This window comes from Lepidochelys olivacea (genome assembly GCF_965140295.1).
Source record: "Lepidochelys olivacea isolate rLepOli2 genome assembly, chromosome: 8".
Taxonomy (NCBI): domain Eukaryota; kingdom Metazoa; phylum Chordata; order Testudines; family Cheloniidae; genus Lepidochelys; species Lepidochelys olivacea.
Genome location: NC_140418.1, coordinates 93,362,456 through 93,377,873, shown reverse-complemented (window position 1 = coordinate 93,377,873; position 15,418 = coordinate 93,362,456).

Below are 15,418 nucleotides of genomic sequence, written 5' to 3'. Positions count from 1 at the left end.
TCTGTAAAACAGGGTAATAATACTTCCACACATTTGTTAAGCCCTGTGAGAGTCAGAGATGGGGAAAGTGTGGTGCAAATGCCAAGTATTATAGTTATAAAATATCAGAGGGTTAGCTGTGTTAGTCTGTATCCACAAAAACAACAAGGAGTCCAGTGGCACCTTAAAGACTACACACCACACCCATGAAAGCTTATGCCCAAATAAATCTGTTAGTCTTTAAGGTGCCACCGGACTCTTCATAGTTATAAAATACTCTACAAAATTACTTGGAAGGAATCCATGAAAAAAATCCAAAGAGGGAAATTAGAAAAATCTTTAGTAGTTTGATCAATGTGGTGATACTCTTCAGATCTGCTGTAAGTACAGTAATTAAACCTCCAACTGTGAATATTAAGTGAATCTATGGTGAAATACACCTAGCTGGCCTCTGGGTGGAACATTTGAACAATTTATGCCCTGCTTCTGTTGGGAGAAAGGCTATTAAATGTAGTTTGGAAAAAATAATATACAACCTACTGGATGCAAATCATAATCTGTTACATATTACCGAATACCTTTCAATTACTTCTGTATCATGCATGTGAATCTGTGGCCATATTAGCTACCATCATATTAGCATTCACCATCAGGACAAGAACCACAGGTTTGCTAAGAAAAGTAAGAAAATAACTAGAAATACCCATATTATTTTATGAATTACATTTTAGGGTTGCATTTTTTTAAAAAAAGTAATCCTGTACTGTAATAAGTTGTCTTCACAATTGTCTCTGATGGGGACTGGATATATTGTTTTCTATTCATCAGATGTCAGGAAGGTTAATCCCTTTAAAAGTTAACTTGTGCCATTTTTTGTTGGTGTTTTCTTCGTGATGTATGAAAAGGACTTGAAATATTTCCCCTAATTATTTTTTTCTGCTTCTTTTTCTACTGGAAATTAAGTCTTTCTTTGTCCTGAAAGCCTCAGTGAAATGACGACATCACAAAAGATCATAAAAACTGAGTTATTGAGAAACTGAGAGGGACAGGCATTCCTAGACTATTTAAATGGATATTAACAAAAAGAATTTTAATGTATATAGTGGTATCTATTTAACTTACTGATATTTGGAGAATGGAGATCTATGTTAAAAATTCAGTATCCTTGTCCTTTCAATTAAACATGAGACCACGTGCTTAAAGACATCCACAAGGCTCTTCAACAAAACCAGGGAAAACCAAGCTTGATATTCCTGATATATCTAAGAAAGAAGCCAGTAGAAGGGGGAGACAACTTTTCTGCCCTTCCTTATATAACAAATAAATACAAAATAAAAGACATAAGCCCAATTTTTTAAAAAGTCCTTTCAAGGGAAGCTTTAACTCTACAGGCTTCTGTAGTTCCATGCCTGTGAGGACAATTCCTCATTCAGATAACTTTAAAAAAGAAAAGTAAATGACTGACTTCCTCCCTTACCACCCCTCATTGTTATATATCATGTCAGGACCTTTGTGTGTGGCATCATGGGGCTTTAACAGCATAGTTTATTTACATTTGGGAAATGTTGGAGGAATTTCCTACCATTGCTAATACCAATTCAGCTTCATTAGTGATAGCAGTCTTCTGAGCCCTAGTGAAGATGGGCTGCAGGTGGTATATTAAGCAACATGTCAATTAAATATAGGCTGAGGGTTAGATAACATAATACTTAAATTGTGAGCAGCCCACACACACTACGTCTCTCAGTGGATCTAACACCACTGGCGTTAGCTACAGTGTAAAATTTTTGCAAAATTTTCCTAGTGGAGACATGGCTATGAAGTATCTGTAACATCTGAATGTAGGATGTGGGCAATCCATTATTGACTCTGTGGGCAGTTGGCGGGGGTCAACCTTGTAGATCTTATTGAGCAGGCCCTAAAAAGGTGAGGTGACTCCATGAACAGCAAAGGTCTTTAGTTGTAGCCTGAGCTAGATTAATTTATCTTTTCGGAGCTTCTGATCACCACATTAAACCATCTTGTCTGTTTAACCAAGTGTAGCTGGTCCTAGAGCAAGTAACTTCTGAATTCTATTCTCAGCTCTGCTACTAACTTGTAACAATTTGGGTAAATTAATTAATCTCTGTGCCTTATTTACCTCTTCTGTTATAAGAGAAAAATGTTTGTCTACCTCACAAGCATGGTTATAAGTAATTGTTTAATATTTATACGGTACCTGGTAGTTGTGCTTTGAAGTATTATTGTTTTCTGACTTTTCAAAGATGAAGTTTTATTTCTTCAGAGAACACTAGGGCCCATTGTCTCAGCAGAATATACCACGTCATCATAAAACATTTAATTTTATTCTTCTTGTTTTTAATGAAAGCAAATAAATCTACACCCTGCAATGTGTTAAATCAACATTGTGGCAAATGCTGTTTCACTTGGAAGTGACCAGCAGAGGACACTGTGTCTCTATTGATCATGTTTGGTGGGCAGAACCTGGCAGGGTGTTCTATAATTAATCATCCAAGGCCCAGAACCTCCAGCTGTGGTTACTGTCTTCTGTTAAAACTAAATGTAATGTAACCAAAAGACTTCCAAAAACTTCTTATATTCTCTAGGGCATTTTCCTGATAAAACTGTTGGAAACACCAAACATAAAAATATCAACAGTAAGTGAAATTGTGTTATTAATGTTTCCCAATGTGCATTTTAATTTCAGTTCAGCAAAACAAATGCCAACTGTTTATTAAAAACATATCTTTTGTTGAATAAGCAGTGTATAATAGATACAGCACCCACACCATTATTTCAACATCACAAAGGACATGGAATACTGTTAGATAATAAAGGGGATTAATTCATAGACATAAATCGGGGATATACCATTGTTTTGAATAACTAGGGGTTTAACTAAGGCTTGGCTAGTTGAGGTTGGAATATGTCTAGATATAGAAAATGCATAGCCTCAGTGTTGGAAGTGTTAATTAGGATTAGAATTTATTTGGCTCCATCACTAGTATCTGAAGAGTATTATTCACTACTCACTCAGAGAGACCATGCTCCCCTTTTACATACTGATTTATGACTCAGGTAGGAAATCAGAATTTAATCAGTTGGGAAAGTCAGGGCAAAGAGGGATGTTTTCCAGTGTCCAGTGTTTCAGAGTAGCAGCCGTGTTAGTCTGTATTCGCAAAAAGAAAAGGAGGACTTGTGGCACCTTAGAGACTAACCAATTTATTTGAGCATAAGCTTTCGTGAGCTACAGCTCACTTCATCGGATGTGTCCAGTGTTGTGCTTAGTCATATCTCCACAAAGAAAGAATTCCAGAGGTGGGGGCCAGTTGGTATTTGAATAAGCAGTGTCCATTAATACACTGCCACATCAATTGGTGTTCCAAGTGCTGTTGTGGCATCATGAGCATACACAGTACCAGGGGCCTGACCCAAAGCCACTGAAGGCACTGGAAGGTCTGTACTGGCATGGTTATTGCTGTAATTCTGTTCTTTCTTCACCCAGCCCCATTTTCTACTATTGGTCACCCTTACTATGTCATGTCTTAATTTAGGTCCTGTTCCTGCAACGGGATCCAATATCCCAGACCTGCAATGTAGATTGCTGTGTTGCAGGGGTATGGACTAGCAAATCCTGGTGCAGGAGTGGGGCTGTATATTGCAAGCTCATTGCAGCAGGGATAGTTTCTGTTTATTCTATAAAATGCATATGCACTCTTGAGTATTAATGATAAAATATAATGTTACAACTGGTATACTTTTATTCTATCGGTTCTTGTTTGAATAGCTGATGATAATATCCGAATACAATAAAAGCTGCATTATTCAGCAGTTTACCAACTGGAAAGCTCTAGAAACCAGCATTTCTGATATCTCCCAATACAGATCTTCAGTCTAGTAACAGGACCGATGCTGAAGCTATTCGGGACCCGAGTATTTCCAAGAGCAGTCGGACTACGCATGAGTTAGCTGAGAAGAGCTGAATACTGTTCTTTCTGTTTGTATCCGCCGTTGTGATCAGTTGGTTTATTACTTGGGATATTGTCCTGTGTTTATCATAAAATATCAATGCCACCCTACCATTATGGCATCCAAAATACCAGCGAAAAGCAAAGGAGAGAAGCGTAAGAGAGTTATGTTGACATTAAAACAGAAAATAGATATTTGTACCCATCTTGAAAAGGGAAAGAATAGGAACGTTTATTCATTTTACTTTATTCTAATTCTTTCAAAATTGGTAAGTATAACTCTTAGTTAACCGGAATTTTTGACTAACCAGCACCCCCCATTCTGCCAACATGCTGGATAACAAAGCTTTTACTTTAGTATCGAGTTTATTTAATTATAAATAAATGGGGATCAGGGCCCCATTGTACTAGGTACTGCACTTACATATAGTGAAAAAATGGTTCCCATCCCAAATTAACTCTTTAAGGTTCTGATCCTGCACAGTGTTCCTCACAGACAGACTGCTGTTTCCACGCAGAGTCCCACTGAAGACTGTTATGGGACAGTCTGTCTGCACATACGATAATGCAGGACCAAAGTTAAATATCAACAGAATACTAAATAAATGTGTATTTGAAAAACAATATATTATCATCTGAATTTCCAGTTGAACTGATTAAGAGAAATTATCAAACTACTATGAAACTATTCTTCACAGTTTTGTTTCTTAAAAAGTGAGGACTATGCATAAAAGATTTTGCTATTTTTGAAATTCTCTTTTCAAGTTTTCTGTGACATTGTGTTGCCAAATGTTTTGCTGAGAAGCTAAATAATAAATGGTTTAAAAAAAGAAAAGCTATCTAGTTGAGTTTTGCAGCCCTGAGTTAAGAAGGCAGCATTCTGTATATTGGAAAAATTTTAACTGGAATGAAAACTTGTACTAAAATGCTTTTAAAAAGCATTATTCGTAACTATCAACAATGAAATTGAGTAATAATTTGCATAATACAAAAAATTCTGAAAAAATAATCACCAAAAACTGGTAATTTATTATGATTTTCAATTACTTTATGCGTATATGTTGCTTAAATTTGTTTTTCATAGTTATTTATGAACTAAGGACTTCTATACACCCAGAAGCTGCGCTGGTTTAACTTAAAGTGGTTTAAAAAATAATTTAGTTAAACTAGTACAAACCTATATGTGGACACTAATATTGATTTAAAACTGGATCAATTGGTTCAGCTTGCACCTGTAAATTTATGTATCAAAGCTAAACAGATACAAATCAGGATTAAATTGAAGAGTACCTACTCGTAGAGTTTAAGCTTGTTATAAAATCATACCTTTAATTAAACCAATGCAATTTTGTGATTAGATCAGGCCTAAACCTGTAAATAACAATTGCCTTCTTCAGTCTAAATGTGTCCTTTTAGGCAAATCTTAATATAAAGCAGTTAGAGCAAAATGTTTTTCATTGAGCTATTAACATACAATTTAAATGATGCAAAAGTATTAGTTTACTAAATGCTGAGGAAGCTTCAAGGATCAGCAGAACCAAATGGAGAGAGCACCAGTTTTTTCAAAAGGGGCAGATTTTTTTTCCCCCTTTAAAACTGAATAAACTCTTGTGATTTTGTGTAAGGAATATGCACTTTGTTAATGAAATTTTACAGAAGGAAATATTTTATAAGAGTTCCCTGTTTTAACCCTGTAAGACCAGGTTCCTTCTGCAATTTCTTGAGTTCTTAAGACTGACATTTCTATAAGTATTCATTCCAGAAGAGGAGCAAAATGAAGCAAGGCAACTTGCATAAAAGGTTTTTGGTCACATTCTGCTCTGTAAACTAGAGCAATTCCATCAAAACGAATGGAGTTGTTCTGGGTTTACCCCAGTTTGCAAGCAGAATTTGATCCTTTGGTCTTATAAAATGCCCATAGCTATTTTACAAATCTAACCCAATCTAATGTAACTTTAAAAGGAAATAATGTTCTGTCACACTGTAAACCAGTTGTAATTACTATTATTTATTAAGTTATTACAGTTAGATGTCAAACACTGGATGCAATGCAGGCATTCACCTAAACAAAGCCCTGCCAGTACAGTAGAACTACCTCAAGTTCCCCCACCTCCCTGATGATTTTGCCTCTCTCTGGAGGAAATCCATTTACAGTAAATTGTATGAGTTTTATTTATTCTGTCAGAAGAATTTGAAAGCATTTTTATAGTTCCACAGCTGGGTTTTCTTTTCAGAAGCTGAAGAAATACAGTTGCAAGACTTTCTGAACTAAATGTAGACAAGCACAACATCATTATTCATTCTGGTCAGAAATATGGTTTCATAATTAGTCTAAAAAAAGTCACTGACTCTTCAATTATAATGGTAGCATTAGGTTCCAGTAACACCACCAAGGCAGAAAGATGCTTCAGTTACATAACTGAGTGAATAGACATTAAAGACAGAATCAACTGTTTCTTACTAGCTAATCATATTAGTGGGGTGGAAAGAGCAACTGGAACTGACTGACTTCTTTAATTGTTTTTCCCTAGCTCTCAAAATGGTGACTATATGCCCTTAGGCCTCCTAAAAAGACAATTAATTTTTTCTTGCCATTTTCTGTCAATCCCTCCCCTGTTCAGGCCTCTACAAGTTTTATGAATAGTTTCTAATATTTCAGCTTCATGTCATGCCTCTATTTGTTTACCTTTATAAAGTCCAAAGTTCTTTCCCTCCCTCTGAGCCCTGACTGATTGCTAATACATATTGTTGATTCTTAATTTGTTACTCATTACCTTAATTTGACAGGTGCTTTTTGGAGAGTAGTTATTATAAAAAAGAACTCTCTGCAAGAATATTTGTAGTCCTCTGATCAGGATAACTCAGGCATTAGTTTTTTAACTCAACTTATAATATCATTGGGCAATATAATATCACTGGGTACTCAATTTTACTTTAATATAGAGAAACAAGGAAATTCAATAATGAGAGACTGCTCAACAGTGGCAACTGGAGTTGTAGCTTGACTTATATTTTTGTCTAGACTCCCATTCTTAGAGAAGTCTGTATATATGCACCATCCTTTCAAGTTAAATGGATATCATAATATTTAAAGGTGTCCCACTTATCTTCAATTAATATTTTCTTTATATTAAAATATCCATCAACATAAAATCTCCAAAACCATTCTAGTCTCCTGATCTGTAAGTCTCCTGATCTGTAACACATCCTGGTTGCATACATAATTCAGATTCCCCTGGGAGCTAGTTTAATAATTTGTTTCTATAATGCTGGGTCTTTTAAAAGCATAATATTTTTCCTTCCTTTTTCTGGAGAAAAACAATTGTAAAATGTTTCATTTCCCTGTTCTCTCATCCATTTAGGCTGGTTTTCTCCCCAACCCTCATCCCAGCCTATGTCCATTTTTGGTCTAATGGTTATCACTTTTTACCTTTAAACTGCATTCAGCTTATGATCATTATACAACAAAATTGAATATGTTTCGACTGTAGCAATGTTAGAAAACTCAGCTCTGCAAAATGGTTTGTCTGATTTTTATTTAGTCCATTAACACAGTGTATAACCTGAATATACAGTGAGTAGATTTCATTCCGTTTCCAAAAATTGCTTTAACATAAGAGCACTTGTCCATGCCACAGAGAATTGTTTTTTCCACACGTTGGTCCCTCTCTCTTACTCCAGGCTCTCTTTAGGTTGCTTCCTCTATCTTTCTGGTTAAATCCTCTGACTTTGACTAACTTTATTATTTCTGTGTTGGTCCCCCCGGATGTGCATGCATCTCCCCTGATGAGACTGTCTGGCTCCTTGAACCACAGAAAGGCACTAATTCAGCAAAACCCCTATGTATATGCTTAACTTTAAGATGATCCTTCAGTTCCATGGAAGTCAAGACACATTTTATTCCCAGTGACTTCCGTGGGAGTTCAGCATATGCTTAACTTTAAGCATGTGCTTACACTTTTTTGCTGATGGACTTACACATGTGCTTAAAGTTAATCAAGTGCTTGAGAACTTTACTGAATCAGGGCCTCGGCCATTCCCCTAGCTGTCAGTTTGACTCAGTGAAAAATACTTTGGTGGATTGGATGACCTCCCTGAAGCACTAAATCCTGACACTTCCTCCAAAATCATGGCGTTTACTTTCATTGGCACGTCCCAAAACATTCTTCTCTGTTCATCTGCACCTGTGACACAGCAGCAGCTCTGTTTGTTCCCAAGCCACTCTGGCTTCCTATTCCAGTTTCCATTCAAACCGTGATTCATACAGCAAGGGAAAGGCAAGACCCAGCTGCCCACTCTATTTCCATCTCTTTGTAATCCACGTGTGCACTCATCTAACGAGATAACTTTTATTTCAGACTCCTCCGTTCCACCACCACCCTTCTCAGAGCCCACTCTTACAGGCATTTAACCAACTTTTCAGTGAAGTTGGCTGAAGCTCAAAGGGCACTTGCAATATTGTAAAAAAGACAGTTGTGAGGTTTTGGGAGCGGGTGGGACTGATGACAAGTGGTAGTAATCTGATTGGGGAGAAATGTGTCTGTAACTCTGTATTAAGGAGAGAGGGGTATATTGCATAGCTGGGAACATAAAAATGTTTGAAAACCCTCTGGCCATTATCCGTGGTTGCTATCATCTTGAATGCTCTCACTTCTGGAAGCATCAGTCATGACAGTGGTATTTGTGGGAATTAAATCACCGTGCCAGACGATTCTATGATATATATTGCACAAAGTACTGGCTGTCGGCAGTGGTACTCCTGAGAATGATGCAATAAAAAGAACACAGTCTCTGTCGTTTCATAACACGTTTGAGGAGTTGGATATTTGCAGGACTTTGTCCTGTGCCAGAGGTGAAAGTAAGCAGGTCTGGTCCGGTACAGTGTACCAGCAAGAGCCAGTATGCTGTGCCGGACCAGACCAGCTTCCCCAGGCCAGCAATTTAAAGGGCCCGGGACTCCCTGCGGCAGCGGGAGCCCCGGGCCCTTTAAATCGCCGCCAGAGCCCTGCTGCTGTGGCGGCAGTCAGGAACCCCTGGGGCTCTGTCTGCGATTTAAAGGGCGAGGGGCTCTGCTGCGGTAGCAGCGGCCTGAGCCCCGGGCCCTTTAAATTGCCCCTGAGCCCCAGGGCTCCCAGCTGCCCCTGCAGCTGGTAGCTCCGGGGGTGATTTATAGGGCCCGGGGCCCCCAGACGCTGCTACTCCAGCCAGAGCCCTGGGGCCTTTAAATCTTGATTTAAAGGGCCTGGGTATTTAAAGGCTCCGCCGCTTCCAGTTGAGGCCACACCCCCTGCTCAGGACTCCAGCATACCGGTAAATCCTTTAAATTACTTTTACCCCTGCCTTGTGCCCATGTAGATTGAGAATTCCCATTTCATCTCGCTATATGTTAGTATGTGGTGCAGATCACTGTTCTGAAAACCAGATCTGTGTAAAAATAGAGATTAAAATCCCTCACAAGTTTCACTACACATTTGAGACATATATTGACAAACCCTCAGCTATTTGTGTATATTATGCCACACTTTAAATCTTATGAGCATCATATTTCAAAACAAAAGATCTCTTATGAGCAAAACTGGGTGACCATTTTAGTCATAAGTGAAACTTAGACATTTTACTTTCAAGTTATCTACTTCTGTGGTTTTCATAAATTCATTTCCCTACCAATAAATAATTATGTGAAATGAGTTGGAGGGCCACATCATAAAACCTACCATCACAACTAACCCCTTTGTTATCAGTCTCATCTGAGGACTATGACCCTAATTCTGCAAAGTACTTAAGCATGTGTATAACTCAGCATGCAAGTAGTCCTGTGGAAGTCAATGGGACTGGGCCTACATGTATGCTAACAGTTCCATATGTGCTTAAGTGCTTTGTTGGATTTGGAACCTAAATGGGCCATGAAGTCTGAACTAATTTCCTACCCTGTAGATGTGTCTCTTCCCAGAGCAAACCTCTGCACTACTGCTGTGCCTGTGCTATCCTGCTCTGTGGACAAAGGAGGGACTTCAGTCTCCAGGCTGTTAATCTGGCACATTTCACTAGCAATAAATTCTCTTTACATTTAAAAAAATTAAGAGTTTTCTTGCCCTGAATCCTTTGGCCCTGATCCCCAGCTGGCCTAAATTGTCATTGTTCCATGAACTTCCACAGAGCTATGCTCATCTGCCCCAGTTGAGGATTCAGCCCTTTGTTTGTTCGTGTACCCATGAACTTTTCACTCTGTCACTGGATTCTGAAGACACTTTAAAACCTGGAATTCACAAACTCAATTTTTCTGCAATTTCTGGGGGTCCAGTAGCCACAAGTAACCATCCCTGGCAGTGACAGGCTTTGCAAGGGCTCCATACTTTCCCCAGCATTCTTCAGTCTTCCTTTCTAATGCTCCGAATATCTTCAATCCTCCCTTGTACCAGTTCCCTCTGTTCCCCTTGAACATTACAGTCTCATATCCTTTTGAGTCTTCTCTTCAACCTCTCCGAGGTTTTCTGACTTTTCCTCCCGAAACCCAGCTGCTCCCAACCTAGGTCTGCTTAACAGTTCTGATATCCCATTGCCCTACTTCAGGAAGTTTTGTTTCTCTTCCTCATGTAGCCATTCCACATACAAGACACACACAGGTTCAAATTCTGTTCTTTGTTATTTTGGGGGGTTCAACCAGATTGGTAGGCACCTTTTGCCATCACAGCCTCCATCTAGGTGGATTTCTTGCTGCTGGGGTTCCTGTGCCCTTGGATGAATAATGCCCTTTGTCTCCAAGTCTATTGCATATAGCATATCAGGATACCCTATGCTAATATCTCTATCAGGGACTTTTAGGAGTTCAAATTAAGTAAAAAGGAGTTAAATTGTAATATGCTTTTCTTATAGTGGGCAGGGCCGTCCTTAGGATTTATGAGGCCCTATGCAGTATTATTAAACTGGTGTCCCTATGCTCCACTGAAGGCGATCTCCAGCCGGCACCGCTGACCCCGGTCTGTTGAGGGGGCACAGCCACCATCCCTGCCTGCGGACCCCCAGACCCCCCCCATTTCTGACACACAGACGCTTTGTACACAGCAGACACTGTGGCAGTGGCTCACGGCAGGCTTTGCGCTGTCACATGGGGGCTGCATCTTGCCAGAGCCCATGGCCCTCCTGGCTCACCATGAGCATTTTGAAAGGAAGTACCAAGCAGTAATAACAACAATAATATAAGTGTGCGTGTGTGTGTGTGTGCTGGGGGACTCTGTGACAGGGTGTGTTGGGGAGTGTGACTGTGTGTGTGACACAGTCTGTGTTGGGGGGCTGTGACTCATGAGAGGCAGAGGGTATGTGGGTGAGAGCCAGTCTGTGTGAGAGAGAGAGACTGTGTGTGTGTGTTAGGGAAGTGTAAGAGGCAGTGAGCTCACTGTCACTTTAAGCCCCCCCCATGGAAGTTTCGCTCCCCCTGTCCTGGCCCCGGCCCGCACCGGAGACCGAGGGGCGCACGCAGGCAGCGCCCAGGGCGGTGGGCCGGGCCGCCGCACCACCAGTGGGCGGCCGGGCTCCCCGGGGCTGAGGCGGCAGAGCCGGAGGCTGGAGGGAGGGGGCTGGGTTGGGGAGAAGCCCACCACTCAGCGCGGGGGAAGGGCCGGAGAAGAGAGGATTCCAGCCGTGGCCAGCGAGGGGAATGGTGGCCCCAGTTTTTGGGTGCCCTACGCAGCCGTGTATGCCTAAGGACGGCCCTGAGAGCGGGATTCAGCTGCCAGAACTATAGGGATTAGGGGAGCAAGAAAGTGAGTTCCTTCTTGAACTACTAGGGCTTTAGCCTTCATAGGCCCCATCTCTGTGTTTCTTCAGTTAAAAATCAGTGTTACTTTCACCCTCCTAGGTTCAATATAACATTAAATTATGGGCGGTGATATCATAGTGACTGTATTCTTCATTTTCATGATTACCTCAATAAGACCTCAATATTTTAATTTGAAGCTGCCAAAGAATGCCCAGATCTTGCAGTAGAAGTTAGATTAAACTCACTACAGGGTACATGCAGCTTTACCAGTGTCAGAGATGGGCAACAGAAATATTGTCTGAATCTTGGCAGATTAGCTCTTAGAGACTTGCACTTATCAGACCTACTGCTTTATCAGTGAGCTTTTACCTGTTTTTGTGTTTTAAGTCTTCCTAATACTAAATTATAAAGTGTTCTTTATCACATGCATCATTTTAGATTTGCAGCCTGTTACATTCTGTTTTGCTAACTACTAAATTGGAGTTTGTGTGTTGTCCCTTCCTCCTCTCTTCCCCCGCCCCATGCTGGCATAATTTCCATCCAACAAAACCTTCATAATTAAGAAAGGAAAAGGCTTTCCTGTACAAGCTTCCTGTGAATCCCATCCAAATATGGAAGAGTTGTGTAAAAAATCTGGCAGGTATTACCCACATACGCCACTTAGACAGTTAATCTATTACTTGTTTTAAACTGTCATACCATGGATAGCAAATGAATTTGTAAATCAGAATGGTTTGTACTCACTTTCAAATAAGAAATCTTAAATGGTAAAGTTCCTATTATCAATAACACTCACAGTTTAAATTAAAAGTTTTGAATATTACTACCATTAGTCATAGGAAATCCTGCATGAATGGCCCGTGCTTGAGTTTAGACTTCCCCATGATCATGCCAGGCCATACAAGGCATTTTCAGGAAAATTTTTAATCACAATTAAATACTCTACTTACTTGTTAACCCCTCAGATGCATTTGTATTCAAGCACAATATTTTTTTTCTGCACAGCACTCCCCATTTTCTTGTGGTCAAAATTAAATGGAAAATGTATGTATACTGATTTTTAAGGCTCTCTGTATTTCCATAACATAAGAATGCACATAGATGCCGCATACTATTAACTCTACCACAGCTAGAAGAAAATCAAATTCAGTGAGGAAGTGCCCCCTGCTGAAAGCCCTCCAGTCCTACCACACCAAAGCCTCAGGAAAAGGAGCAGTGAAGGCCTGCCTAGAAAGGTGCTAGGGCAGCAGCCAATCAGAGCTCAGCAGGCTCAGATAAAAGGCACTGCAGGGTTTGATGAGGGCAGTTACTGGGTGGGACTAGAAGAGTGAAGGAGATGTAGAAGGCTGTGAGAGGTCCTGGGTAATGTGATTGGGAGCGAGACCCTTCTCAAGCAGGTTTCAGAATAGCAGCCGCGTTAGTCTGTATCTGTAAGGATAGAACTGTGAAGCTTTCCAGATGCAGAAGCCTCAGAGAGATAACCCTGACTCAAAAGGGGCAGAGACTGTTTCAGGCCTCTTTGCCTGGAGAGCTTATGAGAAGAGCCTGAGAAATCAGGCCACAGATTGAGAGACTCTCCAGGCAAGAGAGCCTGAGAGAGACCCTGCTTAAAGAGGGAACTGACCAAGAACACAAGAAGGTGGTGGGACAGAGTGGGAAGAAGCCCAGGGAATGCAGCAATAGCAACTAGTAAAGAAAATGGTATATGGCTGCTACTTGTAGGGTCCCTGAGTCAGAACTACCAGGCAGCTGGGAATCCTCCCAACAAGCTACCACCAGTGAGCAACCTGGAGTAGCTGCTGCCATGAGGAGCCTATATATCTGCCTTAGCATCACCTGGTTAGGCCCTTGCTTGTTGATTGGCTGGGCCCTGGTTGATTGGCATGGACCTAACATAGGACTTTCAGGTAATTATCTTTGATGGCTCACCAGCTCAGGGAGGACTCATCAAAGCAATTAAGCACATTGTTAACTTCATGTGAGTTGTCCCATGGACTTCTTTGGGATGTCGCATGTGCCTAAAGTTAAATTTGTGCTTAATTGATTTGCTAAATCAGGGCCTCATTGCTAATACTGTGTTGTTACTCAAATACATCCTTTCTAAGAAGTTGAGGGCTAAGCTCTTAATAGGTTTGAGTTATTTATCATATATAATTCAGTGAGACAGTACTATTTTCAAAGTGGAAAGGTTTAAAAAAAAAAGGCAAAATAATAATTTTATCTAGAGATGTAGCTACAGCTATTGCAAGGGAATGATTTGAAAGAAAGATGTACTGGCTTTGTTGCTCAGAGACATTATCACATTATGTGGGTAAAACCGCTCTGGGAGTGTCGGTTTCGCTAGTTGAAAAGAAGCATCCAACAGCTGAAATCAATTTCTAGTTTTCCTTTTCATTTTTGGGGAGGGGGCTGCCCCACACAGGTTGAATTAGTATGTTACAGATGGCTCAAATTAAGGTCTGAGAAGAAGTGAAGGAAACCCAGAGCATGAAGTGCCAATTAATATTTAGGTTCAAGCTTAATATTAAATCTTTGGCACTGGGCAGTAGACATATAACAGACACATTATATGAATAATCTTTCAGAATTCTACTTTTAATTAATGCTGTGAATTCTTTCACACTGATCCAGCCTTAGATTAAAATGTGGTTTAATATTAGCACCTTCCATATGAAAGGTATCTCAGGGTATGTTAAGATTGATGCATGACAATGAATAGAATTGTGAGATGAGGTTAAATACTTCTGTCACTTAAGAACTGTGGTTATAGCCTAACTCATCTCATATGTTTATACAACACGTAGCACATTTAGGGAATTAACGTAATACAAATAATAAATACTCCTCATCAGTTGTACATGTCTGAGTGTGTTTTTTTCCCAGTGGAAACACCGATTTTTTTTTTGTTTAGTTTGAAACTTATTTTGAACTATTAATCACTGCATGGAGTGTAGCTGATAGAATAATTTAGGTTAGCCTGTAGATGGAAGTGAGGCCAGACACAGCTTTGGAAATTCAAACCTGCCTTAACAAGGGAGAGGATTTTGTCCAGAATATTATTCCCTGAACAGTGCTATGCAATTTTGAAGCACCACCTGGACAGGAATCAGTGATGAGCAGAAGGGAATTAAGTCTCTCCATCTGAATGCCATCCATGGGCTGTTCCCTCAATCTTGCCCTGCTCTATCAGCAACTGTTAGGATCGGAAGTCCTGGCATAGAGCTGAAACATGAACCTGTTACTTTCTGGCTGGAGACAAGAGTGATGCCACCTGGACCATACAATTCTACTTTTAGGAATTGAAATATGTTGAAATTGAATTAGGACATTAAAACTTTGGGCTCAGTTGTGCCTGGTTCTGCACAGGTGTGCAAGGCAAGGAGAGGTTTCAAGGATAGGATTGCCAGGTATCTGGTTTTTGACCGGAATGTCCGATCTAAAAGGGATCCTGTGAGCTCCTGCCAGCACTGCTGACCGGGCCATTAAAAGTCCAGTCGGTGGTGCAGCGGGTCTAAGGCAGCTCCCTGGCTCTGTACAGCTCCTGGAAGTGGCCGTCATGTTGCTGTGACCTCAAGGTGGAGGGCCAATCAGGGAAGCTCCTTGCACCACATCCACCCCCAGCACTGGCTCCGCAGTTCCCATTGGCCGGGAACTGTGGCCAATGGGAGCTGCGGGGGCGGCGCTTGTGGGCATCGTACAGAACCCCTAGCCCCTC